General features: G+C 41.5%; 1 protein-coding gene across 4 annotated transcripts in view; it reads right to left on the reverse strand.

Annotated features, from left to right (window-relative positions):
• Positions 1–18,941, reverse strand: part of srpk2 (SRSF protein kinase 2) — a 119,331-nt gene that overhangs the window by 77,263 nt on the left and 23,127 nt on the right. The gene's annotated exons all lie outside the window — the stretch shown is intronic.

An 18,941-nucleotide genomic window follows, 5' to 3' on the forward strand; every position in this document is an offset into this window, starting at 1 on the left:
CTTTCACTTCATCAAGGTATGATGTTCTACATGCGCTGCAGCCTCATCCGTGTCTTTAACAGGAGTCGTTTGTGACTCATCAGGACTTGCCATTTCATTCACAAATAAACATCCAAAAACATCAGCAAAAGGTTTAGAAACAGTTTTCCTTCTTTCTGACTTCAAGTTAGTTCATTAATCAGCTAAGGTTCATACAAGTTCATCCACATGGACCGTGCATCACCGCTCTTAATTTATTTGGCCACGTCAGACAAAAAGTAGCGAAATAAAAAATCAGAGTCTATCAAGAAAACAATCAGCGGTGAAATTCGTTTCAAGACACTTCTGGTAAACGAATAATCCTTCAAAAAAGTCTGATTTGAGAGCACATACTAGGGATGTATCGGCCGCCGATATTATCAAAAAACGTTCATCGGCATCGGATCAGACTGCATGGAAAAATGCCGATCCCAGAACTCCGATCCAGTTTTTCATGGAGTTTTTCCTGCCAGCCCAGCGCTCCGTAATTCAAGCAGTCCATTCCAGTGATCCGCTCCAGCACTTACTATCAATCCACCAGGCCAGCATGCAGACGGCAGATACACACGGAGGGAAGGGTAGGAAGAGTAGCGGTTAATTTAATTAACTGACTATTTGTTTTCTGCTCTGGTTTTTTGAGAGTGATATTTTTATTTGGTTTACACTCTTACTGTTTAAGTAAAGAGCACTGATGGCATTGTTTTGGGCACAATTAGTGAAACTGGAGCCATGGATGGACTATTGCTTGTTTAAACAGTTGTACAATATTGTGTGTGGTTTTTTGTCCCCTCTGTTGGTCCCAGGAAACAGCAGCACCAGGCTGGCACTGACACTACTAAAATAACTGAAAAGGAAAGCCTGCATTGTTTGTTAAATGTCAACAATGTCTTGTGGTGTTTATCTTTTTATTTATTTATTAGGGGGCCAAAGCACAAGTGTGTGGAGTCTTGCTGCTATTTTAATTTCAATGTTAGACATTTTAAAGATTTATTTTCTATTTATTAAGGGGCCAAAGCAGCCAAAGCAAACCAGCTATATTTTTTATTTAATGTTAATGTTCAAGTTCAAAGTTTGTCTATTTAACCCTGTTAACAATAAATGGGTCAGTTTCTCATACCAACTGCTGTGGATCATTCTAACTAACCCGATTAAGTAGTTGTTCTTGTTAGAGTAATATTGCTTGATCAAACCTTTTCTAACATGACTGACAACAAAATAAGTGAATATGTATAATACTCGCTTGGATCGGATCGGTATCAGCCAAAACTCAAGGCTGTAATATCGGTATCGGATCGGAAGTGAAAAAGCTGGATCGGGACATCCCTAGCACATACCTCCTCCGAAGTGTTTGTTTATGCGCTCCACCACCGTAAATCACCGTAGTCCTCGATGCTGCTCTGATGGTCCTGCAGCGCACTCACTCACCTCAGCTTATTTGGATCGAGCAACTGGGTGATTTATTCATGCGTAGTAATGATTATGCCTACTGATTAAACTCACACGTCATTTTCAGTTTTTTATTAACAGAAATTAGGCTGATGTTTGTATCAAAATAGGCTATATATCACGAATTACTAGAAAACAAATACATTCTATGTCAAATCAAGATGTTCAGCAGCAGTGAGCACCCCCATATAGTCAGAATAGTACGGTCTTGTTTCATAACCACATTTTGCGACGATTTGACGGCAAGACTGGCAGTGGAATCAGACTTCTCCAAATCGAAACACCAAATCATCGACTATTCGTATCCCTAGTAGACACACGTCCTTATGGAGTAACACCAGCCCATGTCCGACCCCATGAGAATTTGGTGAGACAAGACTAACCAATGAATCCACCAGCTGACCAGAGAGTGTCAGCTGTAATGCAAAGAGAACAATTTGTTTCTAAGTGCATTAGCTAACTTTAATGTTATACTATGGACATTATACATGTCAGAAATTACATGTGGTTGTTGTGAAAGGTATACTATAATTATGACCATAAAGGATGAGCAAGAGTTTAGCATCAGTTATTTCTGTTGTGTATACACGCAGCCAATTAATGTCTGAGTTATTTTTTGCCTGCATTAATTTTTAGAACACAAACATTTGTTTTGGTCTTGGTGTTAAAGGCCTGAAAGTGAAAAACTGTCAACAGAGATTCTGTATTTTTGTTTAGTTTTTTAAAGCAGTCTGATATAATTTATCCATTTCATGTGAGATTTCAGCTGATGTTTAATGCAACTTACTAATTTTAGGTTGAAATTGTTAATTTAAATAACTTAATTTTGTAAAATGACAACATAAGATCACACCATCACAATACAATTTAAATAAAAAATCATTAGACTATTCCTCATACGGCCGTATCATGGCGCCTGATTTTGTACATGTTCATGGTCATAGTACAAACACAGATGCATGAGACATGCCTGAGAGACTGAGACAGAAAGAGAACAGGAGCACAATGATCCCTTTTCTCTGCGATCTCCATACAGTTCCACTTTCCCACATAAAAGGACTACATTAGGCACACATGTCTCTGAGCCAAACTATTGTCCTCATTCTCTGTGGATGTGGGCCAATGGGGGGTAAAGTACACACTGGGTCTCAGCGCATCCAGGCAGCAAGAGTAATATTGAGCTAATATGAGAGGATGCACTCCACTTTTTATTCATTTATTTTCTGTAACCAGTTTTTTCGGGGTCATGGGAGGTAGGGGGAGGGGAGTTTGGAGCCTATAACGGCGCCGAGTGCCAGTGGATATAATGTGGGAAAAAGCGCTAACAAATCACACGTTTACGAGAATGAAGCTAACCTGCATGATACTGAATCGAGTAAGGAAACCAAGGCGAGAGGAGAGTGAGACAAATTATATTTCTAAGACATTTCCTAAGAAGCGCTTAAGTACACATTTTTCCAGTGGGTCAGAGCATAGAGGGCGTCATGGGTGACAAAGCTCCTCAATGAACACCCCTAATTTTGATGAATACTGTGGTATAATCCTGATATGACCTTTTCATGGGGATAACCTCTAAGCGAGACTTTAAGACCCCCAAAAATGGAGAAGCTCATTCACGTGAGGAGAAACATGCACACACATATGATTACAGCTGCACACAGATACACATGCATCCATGCAGCGAGGGTGTCAATTTGCAAATTCAAAGGCTGATTCTCGTTCTATTTTCAAAAGGAGAAGGAGCAAAAGAAGAATAAGAAAGATGGGGGAGGGAGAGAGATGATGACTCTCATGAGCAGATATATTTTGGGAGCCGGTATTGAGGCTGCCGGGAGCTATCTTTAAGCGGCCTACTTCTCCTCACTGCCTGGTGGATGCTGGGGAGAGAGAAGGGGTTTATGCACACACATATAGTCACACACACACACACACACACACACACACACACACACACACACAAGTCCCATTGCAAATTGCTCCAGGACAAACAGTACACACACACACACACACACACAAGTGAAGCCACAGACAGAAGTCACAGCAAAGCACAATCATACCGACAAGAAGACAAATGCATCCACAATAGGCAGTATGTGTGTGTGTGTGTGTGTAGTAAGATGTTTCCACTTCAACAGTGACGCTGCTCTTTGTGTCAGCAGCCTTGTTGTTACTGTCTGCAGAGAAAACACTGCCCTCAAGTGGAGATGCACACAACTACATACACACAAAGCGGCTTGTCTGAAAATGTGTGTGTGTGTGTTTAGAGCGTTCGGTGTCCAGATTGATTGACATACTTATAGCCTCAGGTCTGCCTTAGAGCAGTTCATTTTCTTTGCTACAGACTCCCATATGGAGCACACTCATCTATGCAACTCTGCAGTTCAGATTGCCATGACACAGCCGATCGAGACCTCTGCTCGCACGCATGCACGCACACACACACGCACACACACACACAGGAAGCAAATGGCTCAATAAATAACGCTCTTAAAATGCATAGGCCAGATGATATTTGCATCGTTACTGTGTCCTTAGAAGCATTAAATATACAGGTCAATGATAAAGTACTGATGCTACTGTCCTACTACCACGACAGCAACTCACGTTCTGCTACCAGCACACTGGCGGGGCCGGAGCACCTGCCACAGCAAGCAAACACACAGTCTGTGGTCATTCTGACTTGACCAGCGGACTTCACTACAGGCCGGCTGGCTGTTGAAACAGATGACATGCTTTACGTTCTAAAACCAGCCGCCAGCGATTTGACCAGCAGAGTTGCAAGTGACACCACTGGCCGGCTTGAGTCGACCTCACACCAGCCAGTTCACACCACTGCAACTTTTCTCTGCCACGTTCTAAAATGGTTTCATCTCGTCATGAATCCTTGGTCTGAAATGGGTTTTAGAAGACCATCTGCAACGTGCAGTGTCAGGAAAACACTGCTTTATTTAGTGTTTATACCAATATGAATCACCAGTTTGCTTTATAAAAGAGGACACCTCTGCGGATAATTTGGCTCCCAGTAAAGCAGGGGCGTCCAAACTTTTTAATAGGGGCCAGATTAGATAAGATGAAAATACCTGGGGTCCAGCTACTTACTGCATTATATCAGCCATTACACACAAAAAAAAAAAAAAAAAATCACATACGAATGAGACAAACACAACTGTTTCATCTTTCACGCCGGAATTCCACTGGATGCATGACCATTGCAGAACGGCTACGCTGGTTATCCGCTGCGTGCTCCGCCGTCCGTCAACACCCACCAGCTGCATTTGCTGTGCGGAGCGGTGCAGCTCCACCGGACAGCGGGAGTCAGGAGGACCCACGAGATCTCATGAATTCACGCATAATCGCACGATACAACAAGATGTAGTTTCAATAAACACAACCACAAAACCAGAGGAGCAGTAGGAAGACATCTCAGTGCACCTCCATGATTAACATCTCCTCGTCCATGGTGTCAACGGGGTGAAATGACGTCTGAAAACCTCTGACCTGTTGACTTCAGGCCTCCGCCTATTATGATGTTTTCAAGGTGTAGTGCAGGGGACATGTCCCCCGCACTTCCCGTATCTGTGCCCTCTGTCCCCCGCACTTTTTACAGCCGTTACAACCGTTCAATTCGTTTTTAACATGCGGTAACATGTTTTTCCAAGCCATCTTTAAACGCACCATGAGTAGACGGCGCCAGGCGCATACACACGCTGTCATGTAGGGCTGCCACTAACGATTATTTTAACTGTCGACTAATCTGTCGATTATTTCTTCGATTAGTCGACTAATCATTTTATCGAAAAATGTGTTAAAATGTTGAAAAATGTCGGTCTGTCTCGCCCAAACCCCAAAATTACATCATCTAATGTCTTGTTTCATACTCACGCCAAAGGGTTTTAGTTCACTGTCACGGGAGAGTTTGGAAGCTGCAGTAAGAGTATTTTGGGGTACTTTTGTAGTACTTTTCTATGAAAAATGACTCAAACCGATTAGTCGACTACTAAAATAGTCACCGATTATTTTAATAGTCGATTAGCCATCAATTAGTCGACTAATCATGGCAGCCCTACTGTCATGTTGTGATCAGAATCAAGAGTGTGCTTCTGAGCAGTGTCGCTGTGTTAATGTTCAGCAAAGCAGCCAGCAAGAAGCAAAAAACCTTGCGCAGTTTCTTCCAAACAAAGCATGTAAGTTGAGTAATGCTGTTGCATGTAGATGTTAGCCAAATGATGACTAATTAATAGATGCCAATATATCAAGTTAAGCTAGTTAACATGAATACTAATGTTATTGTTACCTATGTAAAATCGCTTGCTAGCTAGTTTCATGCTAGGAAAAAACCCACTCCTCCATAATAAGAACTTGTGCTCACTTGCTTTGCACATATTTTTTTAATCTTTATTGCCACAATATAAAGAGCAGTGTCAGGGAGGAGACAGTGGACCAGAGGCCAGCAAGGATGGTCATGCAGGGTCTTCACAGGAGAGATTATAACTGGCTGAGAGAAAATATCTAGAGCATAAAAGTGACTGTGCGATTAATTTCCACAGCTATGTCACTATTCCTAATTTTATTTATGAATTTTGCTTTGCACATTTATTATCCGTATTATTGCAATAGATAGAAGAGGGACAGGGAGAAACCAGGCAGGTATCAGGACAGGGACCTGACAGCAGCACCAATTATCAGCCCAAGGCTTCACAGGTGAAGAGAAATTATAACTGGCTGAGGAAATGCCTATAGGATAAAAGTGACTCTAAGATTCATTTTCACAGCTAGCTCAGAACTACTCTTATTTATACTCTACAATGTTTTTTGTCTGTATTGCAACAGCAATACCACTGCATTATTTGTGTTTTTAAAGGCAGCAGGTATAGGTCATGCCATTTTTCTTTATCTTGATTAATTTTGCACATCTGTGCTGTCATATTTGACGATGTGTGCATGCAAAAAAATCAAAGCTGCATTGCATCCCCCTTGTTAAAAATTAACAATTTGACCACTGGCTGGAACGCAGCACAGTCGCAGCCGGTGGAAGCACCCACATTGACTGGAATTGAAATGGATCAGCTCTGCTGCCGTTTCGGAGCGCAGACATTACCAACACGCATCTGGCGGAATTTGGGGGTCAGTGTATTCAACTTTCCACCACCCCTGAAAGTGGTGGCCCTCGCTGTCGACTTTTGATTTGCTTCTTTGCTGTGGTCACGCCTGCCACCCAGCAGGACACAGTGGCAAGCAGAAGTTCGGGCACCCCAAGACATTTGAGCTCTCTGACAACTTTAAACAGGGTGCATGTCTATAAACTGTATGATAGTCCTGCCGTCATGAGGTAAGCGGAACAAACGCAAAGCAATTTTGCCTGATTAACCAACATTGTATGGCGGGCCACATATAGTTTATTGTGGAAGACAAGCCAGGGGCTATTTAAAGTCGGTTTACAGGTCACAGTTGGCCCCTAGGCCGGACTTTGGACATGTCTGCTGTAAAAACATCATGAATAATGAACACCAAAGGAAATCTAACCAGGAGAAATTTCAGCCGGTTGCAGTGTGAGATTCCTACCCCTAGATGCCCATAAATACCCCTAAATCTTACACACTTCACCTTTAAGACATTTGTATGCTTACAGAGTTGGTCATACGAAGTTTCAATTTGGGTTTAATTACCTCAAACGACAGATTTCAGGTGACGTGAGGCACTGATGTCTGTTTGGTTTTGAGTCAAGTCAGATATACTGTATATCTGAGCTTTCAAACAAACAGTAGCAATAATTATGGCTTTGATATTGACTTGATTGCTACAAGTCAGACAGTGGTAATTATGGTAACTGCATTATTATACGAACACAGCACTAGTATTTCACTATTGAGATGCATGACGTGAGGTGTAGGATCAAGGTTTTTGAATCTTGACACAGACTCAGAGTCTTTAACCATTCTTATTATAATCTGTCCCTTCAGTCTCACTGTACTTTTAACGATTATATGGCAGTTTTAAAGGGACATATCACCAATTTTTGCTATTAGGAATCATGTTCACCTCTGCCCTCTCTTTTATAGTTTGTTTGATTCTGACATAATGAAAGTACAGCATTAAAATCAGTAGAGTGCCCCTTTAACAGGTCACACTGGTTTCCTTGGTCATAAAAATTCAACCATGTTTATTCCAAAACTCAAATGTTTGGGTCGTTTGATTTTATAGGAAAAGGCAGACAACTAACTCCCACAGCCTGTAATATCTGTTTTTTTTTTTACAGTGGCTCCAACTTTAACACAGATCTGAACATTGTGCCCATTCATGCAGAGCCTACAGGCCTTTTTTCCACAGAGGATAGTTCAACATGTTTCAGCAGGAAGAGTACACGTGGAACTAATAATAATATTAATAATAGCTCTTTTCTATTTAACTGCATGTAATCAGGTCGTCTCACCGAGATCAAAATCTCTTTTTCAGGAGAGAGCCGAGAACAAGAAACACTTATAGTTTAACAACCATACAACCAGCTTACGTGAACAAAATGCCTCCAGCTAGAAAAGCAACAACCAAGTGACAAATAGACTTAATAAATACAATTACATGGCAGTCACAGAAGACAATAAATAATACAGTTTAAAAATAATATAAGAGCTTGTGGGAACTTTGAAGTTTATTCAATTTTAAAGGTACATAAACCTGTTTTATAAAAATGAGTGCACACATCAGATACATATTGGATCATTCTTCGTTCTTTGCCTTCAACCATTACAGTCTTACTCACGTCCCGTCACTCTCCTCCAGTTAAGCAGAAAAAGGCATAACCCCTCCCACACACACACACACACACACACACACACACAAAGAGTTACCGGTCAGTGTTGAGTGCTCGTAATTCATCCAGGCATACACAGGTAAGCAGCTTGCACTTTCTGTGCCTCATTACCCCAGGGAGCACACTCTACAGCAATATGTTTGAATGTGTGCACTTTGCAAGTTAAAGCGAGTGTGTGTTGGTGTGTATGTGCACTAAGTGGGTGAGAGGAGGAGTGGGAGGAGGAGAGATGGAAGGGGGGGGTGTATAGTTTATCCAAAGCTAATACCAAAAACAACAAGAAAAACTGAGAATATGACCCAGCCACAGCACCTGCTCCTGTACGTGTGTGTGTGTTATGTGAGTGAAAGCTCATTAGCTAAGTGGTGTGTGTTTAATTGATGAATGAGTGACCTCCACCCTCTCTTCCTGCACTCTGACCCCAGCTGCTTCACTGGGCTGACATGTTTAAATGGATTCGGTCACACTTGGGGTCGGGCAACACTCAGCACCAAGCACACCCACAGAATGGCCAAAATTCTTGTCCTTTAATGCCCTTTCACTAATGCAGGACAGGACCGGTCCAGATACAATAAATTATTCAACATCAAAACTGCCCAGAGCCCAGAGTGATGTCTTGACATTGTGTGTTTTGTCTGACAACAGTCCAAGCAGCCCAGTCGCCACTCGCCTGGATAAAATGCTGGAATTGTATGTCTCTGCAAACCAAAGATATTGTTACATATGTAGGTTTCGTAAGTGTCATATCAGCATTTCAAAGTGATGCAGTTCAGATTGCATGTACATGAGCTGAGTTTCTCAGCCGGGAGGGGGGGGGGGGGGGCTCCCAGGCAGCAGACCACTGTTCAAGACCAAAAAACAACATACATGACACACGAAAAGAAATGTAACGTTTCAACATATCTGCTACATATGAAATATAGCCATGTTACATGTCTGTGGTTTGCAGAAATATACAGTGCCAATATTTATTCTGGCAACTGGGTTGGTCCAAGAACAGAATATATTTCATTTACTATGTTACCATAGGACGTGCAACAAACCCTCATATTTAAAGAGGCAACAGATAGCGTCTTTTCCTAAATATATCATTATGAAAATAATGTGGGTTGCACAGGGTAGTGGCCACAGTAAAATCAGACTGTCAGCATTTACATAGGTTACTTAGTGGCTGTGCAATAAGCTTCTGCCACCGGTGCCGAAATTTTGCAGAAAAAATCTGCTTTATGGCAGGAAACGCATCATGTATTGCCAAACTGGTCGGTCAGCCAATCAGGGACTGGAGCTGGTCCTTAGGAGGAGCTGGGCATGAGATACTTGAGTCAAGAGCACAATGGCAGACGGACAAAGTTTGGAGACAAGTGAAAAATGGCCTAGCAAAAGAAAAGGAGCTCCTCTGTGTGAGGAGGCAAAGAAGAGCAAAAAGCAGAGTGATAAAAGAAGAGGAAAAACAAGAGTAAACCTCAGTCAGGCGTTCAAGAGATGGAGGGAGCTCCGTGACCAAGGAGGCTTCAAAACCGATGTCCAGCTAGCTTTCTTTCTAATGGATCAGTAAGTAACACGGCTAAATGTTAGCTAGACCAGAGAGGACTGTACTGTACTGGCTGCTAGTTCATTCCTAGCTGGCCAGCATCGCAAATCGCCACAACCATCCTGGTTGCCATTCTACGGCAGCCCTCGGACAGTGATACCCCCCTCCCTTCCTTCTGTTCTCTTCTCACGGAGGCAGCTATCGACGGACATCACCCAGCTAAGTTACGCCCAGCTAAGTGAACACTGGACTTTGTTTCCCATTCAATTTGAGCTCCAACTAGGGCTGTACCCAAATATTCGGATATTCGAATATTCGTTTCTATGGGTAGGTATTCGTTATGAAAATTTGGTATTCGATATTTATTTTTTTTATTTACTTTTTTTTTTTTTTTACTTTTTTTGGTGCTAAATGTAGTCTTTTTGTTGTTGGTAAATGTAGGTTATCAATAAAAATCAAAACTTTTAAATTGCATTGTTAAAAATATGAAACAGAGCTTGTGCGCACGGCACGCTTGAGCGCATCCGTCTGAGGCTGTGGATCAATGCCAAGTTTTACCACTTTATCACTATTCCCTCTAACTTGTAGCTGTTTTTTCGTTATCTTTTGAATTTAATATGAATTATGGAACCGTTTTTGTCAACGTTTGTTTCCCCCGTTTTGTACAATAAATTATTGTTTAAAGTTTCAACAAGTTTCTTTTGGAGTGTGTGACACAAGTGTGTTTTGAAAACGGCCGCGGACTGTCACCTGCTCAACGCATCAGTACCTTCGGATGCCATGACAGTAATAGCCAATAATGTCAAAATATCATTTACAGACCGATTTAACAGACGATCACTGCTGCCCGACCCGCAGGTCCATTTGCGGGTCCCGTGGGTTATGGGTCGACCCGCGCATCACTACTCAGCTCAGTCTATAAGGCTGTATACACAACAGTAAGGCTATAGACATTATATTCTATTCAGGCCGGCAGAACCAGCAGCACATTGGCTCTACAGTGCACGGCACTGCTGATTAACCATTTTATTGCAGCACAGAGTGTCTGCCAGCAACCAGTTACTTGCAGAGGCTTCCTACAACTTGTTTGACAAATTAAACAGGATGACTAGCCAATGTGAAAATCAAAAGAAAGCATAGAATAATGTACTGAAGGAGACTGTTGTGCCATCACATCTTTTTGTGGTTTGAGAGCAAAGATCTGGTCGCCGCTGTGCAAAACTCCGCAATACAATTAGGTCCGAAAAATGTTTTTTTTTTTCTTCCTTCCTTGACTCTACAATGTAAATTGCAGAATCTGTCTTGAGAGATTACTTGCAAGTCTACTAAATCAGCACATACGAATAAGGGTTAATTTATGCTCAACATTAGATACAGAGATGGATAGAGTTTTCTGTCTGTACTCTGCATTCATTTGGTCATTATTTATAATAACAACAATAATAATAATAATAATAATAATACATGCACCATCTACAATGCTGCCTCCTTTTTAAAGGTACGACCTCCTCCACTGTCGACTCATTTGTTGTGGCGTGAAACTTTTGATTTTGTCACCTAGCTGCACCTATGCCATCAAAAAGGACACACGGAAGTATGAGGACAGTGATGTTTTCTGTCTCTCAAACCAGAAACTAGAAATGGCATCTAAAATGTGTGATGTCATAGGGTTTTAAGTCCGGAGCTGCTCCAGAGACAATGAATGGGAGCCTGATTTTCTATACCCACAGAATGTTTGTTTTCTATTTTTATACCCAAATGAGCTTTATTCTATTGTAATGTTCTCACTTCTGAAATAGAAACTGTACCCTTATACTCAGAACATTCCCCTGTGTGCTCTCAGTGTGATCTAGAACATCTTTCACCATTCATTGTCAATGGAGCAGCTCCAGACTTTAGACTTGATGACATCATAAATTAGATTTTTAGTACTCTAGTTGTTGGATTTGGGAGAGTTGTCGGTGTTTAATAATATTTTTGGACTGTTTCAGACTGCAGGAATAACATGTATGAATTTGAAAATGAGTGCAGTTCCCCTTTAAAGCTCAAGTCTGGCAGTCAATAAATCATATATCTGGGTTGCTTTGAAAAAGTGTTTTGAAAGGCAATTTTATTTTGGCTTGTGTAAGTGTTTTTGTGTCCTGCTGTGATCGATCCAGTGACCTTTGACCTCCTGATTGCAGAGAGGCCTATCTAATCACCAAGCACTAAATCAGCTGGCCCTTATACAAATATTTATTTTCACAGAAGTGAACCTTTGAAAGAGATGAATCAAAAGAAGTGAAATGGGATATTTGTCTGTACTTCACATTAAACAGCAAGCCTTGCATTCATCAGGGAAGACACATAGAATCATTTCAGTAGGTGACCATAAAGTCAAAGCTCGAGTATTCAGTCATTCCCAGCATGACAAAAACAAGAGAGCAGCACCTGCAATGAATCCTTTCACCACAAGACGAACAACTGGGACATGCCTACCCTCTGTTGGACACCATAAGAATTACAGTCTGGAGGCTCAAACATTCATACAATGCACTATTCACTTGATACAAGGCATTAATATTAGGATACAGGACACCAGGGAAAAATAAAAGGCAGCACTTTGAGACACCAAACATGGATAAACAGAAAAATAACAAGATGTGGGTTTTTTTTACAGTCATAAAGCATGTTGAGTAGAGAAAATAGTCGCAGGCTGCAAGCTGAGAGGGCGTAGTGCACAACAATGAGCGCCCTGTGTTTCCAGCCTCAGAGTACTGAGATAACAGCCCTGCAGCAGCGGAGACAGAGAAGGCAGGCCTGTGGTCACCAGCGAGCGTTGTGTCAACACAATGAACGTGATAATTCACTTAGCAGAGGTAGTGATGTAATGTGACTGAAATAGACTCAGACTGGTGGTTAAATGTCTCTGTAAGACTTAATTTGAGATTAAAGACTTCAAGTTCGAACAGGGTTAAACAGGAGTCACATCAAAAAGGCAGCCAAGAGAGCAAACACAGACTGGGAAATGTGCCTCATAATAGGAAAAACATGCTACTGAATTCTAATGTACTCAACTCAGCAGATTTGACCTGAACTACAAAGCTGCTTAATGCCAGTTTTGACAGTCTTATGTTTTGTTCTGTTCTGTAGGTGCATCACACACTCACAGCACTAATGCAGAATAAACATATATTTTATTTAGAGTTGTACTGATATTGATACCAGTATCGGAAATGCCTCCGATACTGCCTAAAATGCGGTATCGGGTATCGGTGAGTACAGCCTATGACCAATCCGATACCACGTGGTATTGGATTGGTACTCGCTATGGGCAGATACCTAAGGTTCAGGGATCGGAATCAGTATCAGGAAGGAAAAAGTGGTATCGGTACATCTCTAATTTTATTGCACGTTTGACTGATGGCACCGTCAGACTGTCGGTTAGTCCATCTGTTCACTACTTTGGTCCTTACTGAAATATCTCAACTACTGAATGGATAGCATTGATATTTGCTAGAGACATTCATGTCCCTGTAAGAAAGAACTGTAAACACTTCAGTGATCCACTCACTGTTACATGCAGCACCAACATCAGGTCAAAAATAAAATTTGTCAACACTTCTGGAATTAAATGTTCATCAGCCTTATTTGTGCTTTGTACTTAGTGCAAATTATCAAATGTTAGCATGCTAATATGCAGAACTAAAATGGTGAACACAATGCAAAATATCAGCACGTTAGCATTGTCATCTGAGCATGTTGCTAACATTTATTCTTCCGTAACCACTTGTGGTATTGGGGGTCCCAGCTGACATTGGGCGAGAGGCGGGATACACCCTGGACACGTCGCCAGGGCTAACACATACAGTACAGGCCAAAAGTTTGGACACACCTTCTCATTCAATGCGTTTTCTTTATTTTCATGACTATTTACATTGTAGATTCTCACTGAAGGCATCAAAACTATGAATGAACACATGTGGAGTTATGTACTTAACAAAAAAAGGTGAAATAACTGAAAACATGTTTTATATTCTAGTTTCTTCAAAATAGCCACCCTTTGCTCTGATTGCTGCTTTGCACACTCTTGGCATTCTCTCCATGAGCTTCAAGAGGTAGTCACCTGAAATGGTTTTCCAACAGTCTTGAAGGAGTTCCCAGAGATGTTTAGCACTTGTTGGCCCCTTTGCCTTCACTCTGCGGTCCAGCTCACCCCAAACCATCTCGATTGGGCTCAGGTCCGGTGACTGTGGAGGCCAGGTCATCTGCCGCAGCACTCCATCACTCTCCTTCTTGGTCAAATAGCCCTTACACAGCCTGGAGGTGTGTTTGGGGTCCCCCACCCCAGGGTTCAAAGCGACTATGCTAACCACTGCACCACCACTGCCCTGTAGTATCATCACAAAGCTGCTAGCATGGCCACCACTGTAACATTACTGCACCACCTCATGTAAAACCATTGGGATTTGTCTTATTAGTTTGTTTTGGCAATAACATGGCGTAAGGACGGACCCAGACCCCACTCATAGAGACACCGGATTTCTCTTGCACCAGTGAGTTTGAAAATATGTGTGACTAAATAGATCACTTCAGATGTAATCGTAGAGGTAGTTTATTCACATTTTATCTTCCTGAAAAATATGTACATCATTGCACGTACTCCAACACTGATTGCACATAATCAAGAATAGATTTCTAAAAGAAATGTCATTAAAAATTGAGGTATTTATCAGAATGGTATTTTGACAATGGATTAATCTGTCCCAAAAAAAAAAAAAAAAAAAAAAAAATAGGATTGGGTTCCATTCACATTTGAACTGATACTGATAGCTGGAATTTGGTGCCAGGACTCAATGGCACCTTTTTTCTCAGTGCTTTACTCTCTCTGTAATTACAAAAATGTAATTTCAGTTGTAAAAAAAAGTCCACACTCATCTATCGTCCATGGATGGTTCAACATTTTTGGCTCTAGCTGCAGGCGTGTTAACGTTAGCTGCAGCTGCTGCAGGGGACCTGAATTAAGCATGGTATACTCTTCAGCTTTTAGATACATTTTGTGTTTCACCAGGTGTGTTCTCAGGTTAGAGGTGCTGCCCTGGTCAGCTTACTTATTTCATGTAACAATTATTGCAGCAAGCATTGTCTGGGTCAAGTTTTGAAAAGCGTAGCTACACTTGTGACACTTGCCCTGACTCACTGTGACTTCAACAAGCTGCAGGGGCGATGTAGTCTCGTTCTCCTTCTTTCTCTCTATACTCTAAGGGCCCGTCCCAATCCCCCTTAGCACTACCCCTTGGCCCTACCCCTAGATTTGTGGGTTCCAGCGAGGGGTAGGGGTGTCCCAATTCCTTTTTGCGTGTAGGGGGAGGGGGCATAACGAGGGGTAGTGGGTATGAAACTAGCCCTTCAGAGAGAGGGATTTCAGATGCTGACTTGCCAGCGAGGGGTAGACGTCGCCATGGCTACCATTGATCAAGAGATGAGGAAAAAAGTTCATGCATTGCTAACGTTACCGTTGTCAGGTTGCTTGTTAGCTAGTTAGCTAGCTTGCACTATCTGGCGTCTGTCATCTGTCCTGATCTGCAAAATTGTCAGATTTTTCACATTACGGTAACACGCCAGCTAGTATAACTATGCTGCCTCGTAATGCTAGCTGTTTTGCTAGCTAGCAGAAGTCCCCTGTCATCTGTCGTTCATCAAACGAAGCATGATGAATACAGCAAACGGGATTGGTAGGATGAACTGGACACTCCATTGTAGATGCTGGTCGGAAATGTAGATGGCTTGCAGCTTCCTGTTTAAAATAGTTACGTATGCGTGAACGTAACCGATGTGGTGACACAGCGAGTGGTGTCTCAATTCCTAGAAAGATTTCAACCCCTACCCCTCGTTGCTTCATTTCGAGGGCTAAGGAGTAGTGAGCAAGGGCTATGGGTAGTGGACAAGGGGGGGGGTATTGGGATTGGACCTAAGATTCACTCTCACCCTGATGCGCTCTCAGGCACTGAAATTTGGCACAGATTGATTTAAGGTGAATTAATACTCTGTAGTATCAACATAGTTTGGTCGGTAGCCTTAAAAGTACCGCGTTCAGTGACCCTACAGCATATCAGTGGGGATTTGCTGCTTATCATTGTCATATGTGATACTAAATTGAATTTGGACTTTTGGTCAAACAGAACAAGACATCTAAGGACGTCACCTTGGACTTAAAAAACACTGAAAGACATTAACTGAAGCCCTTGTTTCTTCCAATTGTCACTGTTTGGTTTCTTTAACCAGTTTGAAGTTCACCCTTCTTCCAATTCATGACCACATTGCGAGAAGCTTCTTCAAGTCGTGTACTTTCACAAGAATCTAACAAGAATTTTCAGCCAGGTTTTCAACGCCGGACTAAATGAGGACACCAGACTGCTCCGCGTAGCCAATTACTCAATGTTTACAATGGCAGCAGCAGCCTTGATAGAATTGAGCAGATGTATGGACTGTGAAGGACACACATATACACTTAGAGCATTATACACACACACTCTCCAGAGATCTGGGTTAGTGTGCTGCAGAGATACGAAGACAAACAAATGCCTTGTGGGTAGATTGCAAACATGAGAAGCAGTGATTACAGCAGACACGAGCAATCCAATACCATAGGAATGAGTATTGATTCTGCCCTGTGGTACCTGTGTCTGCATTCATCATATTATATGTAATTATTGGTGAGTAAATGGAGGGGAAATGTTAATATGTGTTGCACTCTGATTCATCAAACCACACTGACGACATGAGCAGCATCTTGGTATCTCATCAAACTAGGCCTTCTGCAGTTAACTGAAACTGTATCTGCACTTTCCATGGTACTTTGGGTTTGTGTTTAACTTTTCCTATTATTAAAGGGGCAATTATTCTAAATCAGTGGTGGTAGTAGACTTTGTGCAAGAGCTACTAACCAAGCACTACGAAGGAGCCATGCGAGGAGCTGGATTTATTTCTAAAAATGGACATTAGGTCATCTGGCGGCTGCTGCACAGATGACACAGACGAGCATAATAAGCAAAAATGATCAGCAGTAGGGTATAATTCCCACTAGGGGAAAATAATGTAATAATCAGTTTTATTTACAGCTCCTACACCCTTTGCAATATCAGAGAGAAGTAATATAAGATCCTAAGTGTGACCACACTGAAAAGCTAAATTAACTCTTGGAATTTTAAAGATTACACGCTTCCAAAGCCATAGAGCATGCTGCAACATCAGCACGTAGGCTATAAAAAATTACCCATATGTTCAAGACTGTCACAAGTACAATTAAGTGTTTATATGAGCTGAGATAATTCATCAAAGAATAATCATGCTTTAGGGGCTGTGGAGTGTGACGGCTTTGCATTCACACTTTTAAGAGGAGAAACAAAAAAAAGCAGCACTTCATGCTTCAAAAAGAGGAAACGATGCTGCCAATACAACCTCAATTCCTGTCCTCTCTATATTAGTGTGAAAATGTTACAAAAAAACAGGTGTCTGTAGCCAACAGTGCTATTACACCCAGGGTGAAAATAGCTAATGTGGCTGTTTACACCCAAGTGCATATTACTGAGCGTCCTAGCAACGTAAAAATATGAACACGAGCAGGTCTGTTCAGCTATTCTGCTCAAGTGTATGTACACAGGGTACATTCAACAGCTTTATACCAAAATATAAGTCAGCTAAGTCTAAAAATAATAAGCCAAAGTTGACTCAAATCGCAGCCTCTTGTGTGAGCGACCTGTGCTTAACCCACTCACCCACCATATCCTGCTATCTCTGTGTAATGTGTCACTCGTCATACCACGTCACCTGACTTTCTGGCAGTATACTGAATTTTTTTCTCATAAAGTTACCACTTTAATCTCAGAGAATGGTCAAGATTGGCTAGTAGTTGCCCTAACAGACCTCTTTGCTCTAACCTTGCCAGTCACAGCACGCATTGGGATCATCAATAACACGTCGTAGGGATGGGTGTACATTAGGGCCGACCGATATGGATTTTTTGGGGCCAATGCCGATTCAGATATTATGGAATAAAGAAATCCAATAACCGATATATTGGCTGATTAAATTTCTACGTTTTTCAATTTAAAAAACCCTGAAAAACCTGCTTTTGATGGCTTAAATATAGTTCAAACACTCGTTACAAAGATATAAATTGAAGGAAGAACATTTTACTACTTTTAAATACTTTTATTATCAGAAATTGTGTGGAACAAGCAGCATATGAACAATTTGAACACAAAATAAATCAAAAACATGATGTGCAAAAAGGCAGTAAACCTCTGGGAAATAAAATAATCATGCAAAGTCTATATGAATAAAGACATTCACATGTATGTTCACAGTACCAGAGTTCTTCCTATTATTGCCAATTTAACAGAGGCAGGTTATAGTGCAAAAAGTAACACAAGGACATCATTTCTAAGTAAAACACCATATTCCCTGCATTTTATTAGTGATGAAAATATAAGTGTTAATACTGGCGTCAATTGACAAACTTTTGGCTGATTGCCGATTATTCTCTAATGGCTATAATCGGCCGATTAAATCGGTCGGGCCCAGACGTACATAGCTGCAGTGTGAGTATCAGTATCATAGTCCATTTATTTATCTCAGTTGTCTCAGGTCTTAATTAAAAAACAAACATAAACTCAATAGATTTAACATTGAGAACTGCTACTTTTAAAGCTTGTTTATGCTGTTGCTTTGCGAGCATAAAATATATCAGATCTAGCCAGATTAAAAACCTGAGAGAGCAGGCAGTAAAATAAGAATTTTAAAGGTGGAAAATGCAGAAATAATTTTAAAATTTGACAGACAGGCATCACAGATACAACTTCATGAGCACAAGTCCTCCCAACATCCATTACGACTGTCCAGAAGGTGGCAGTGGAGGGAGCCTCCGGACTGTGAGGAGCTCCTGCCCTCACAGAATTACATGCCCTATTAATGCCCTCCCTTCCTCTTTCCGTGATGACCCACTGGCCTGCAACTGCAGCGCTGGACCTCACTTCAGAGGCATATTCATGAGAAGAGCCAATCCTTGCTTCTTGTCCCTCGTCGAACAAATCCTATTTGGACCACACACACTCTCTAAACATGGAACCCCCCCCTTCCTTTTAATTCACTCTTGTT

The sequence above is a fragment of the Epinephelus fuscoguttatus genome, linkage group LG4 (genome assembly GCF_011397635.1).
Source record: "Epinephelus fuscoguttatus linkage group LG4, E.fuscoguttatus.final_Chr_v1".
Taxonomy (NCBI): Eukaryota; Metazoa; Chordata; class Actinopteri; order Perciformes; family Serranidae; genus Epinephelus; species Epinephelus fuscoguttatus.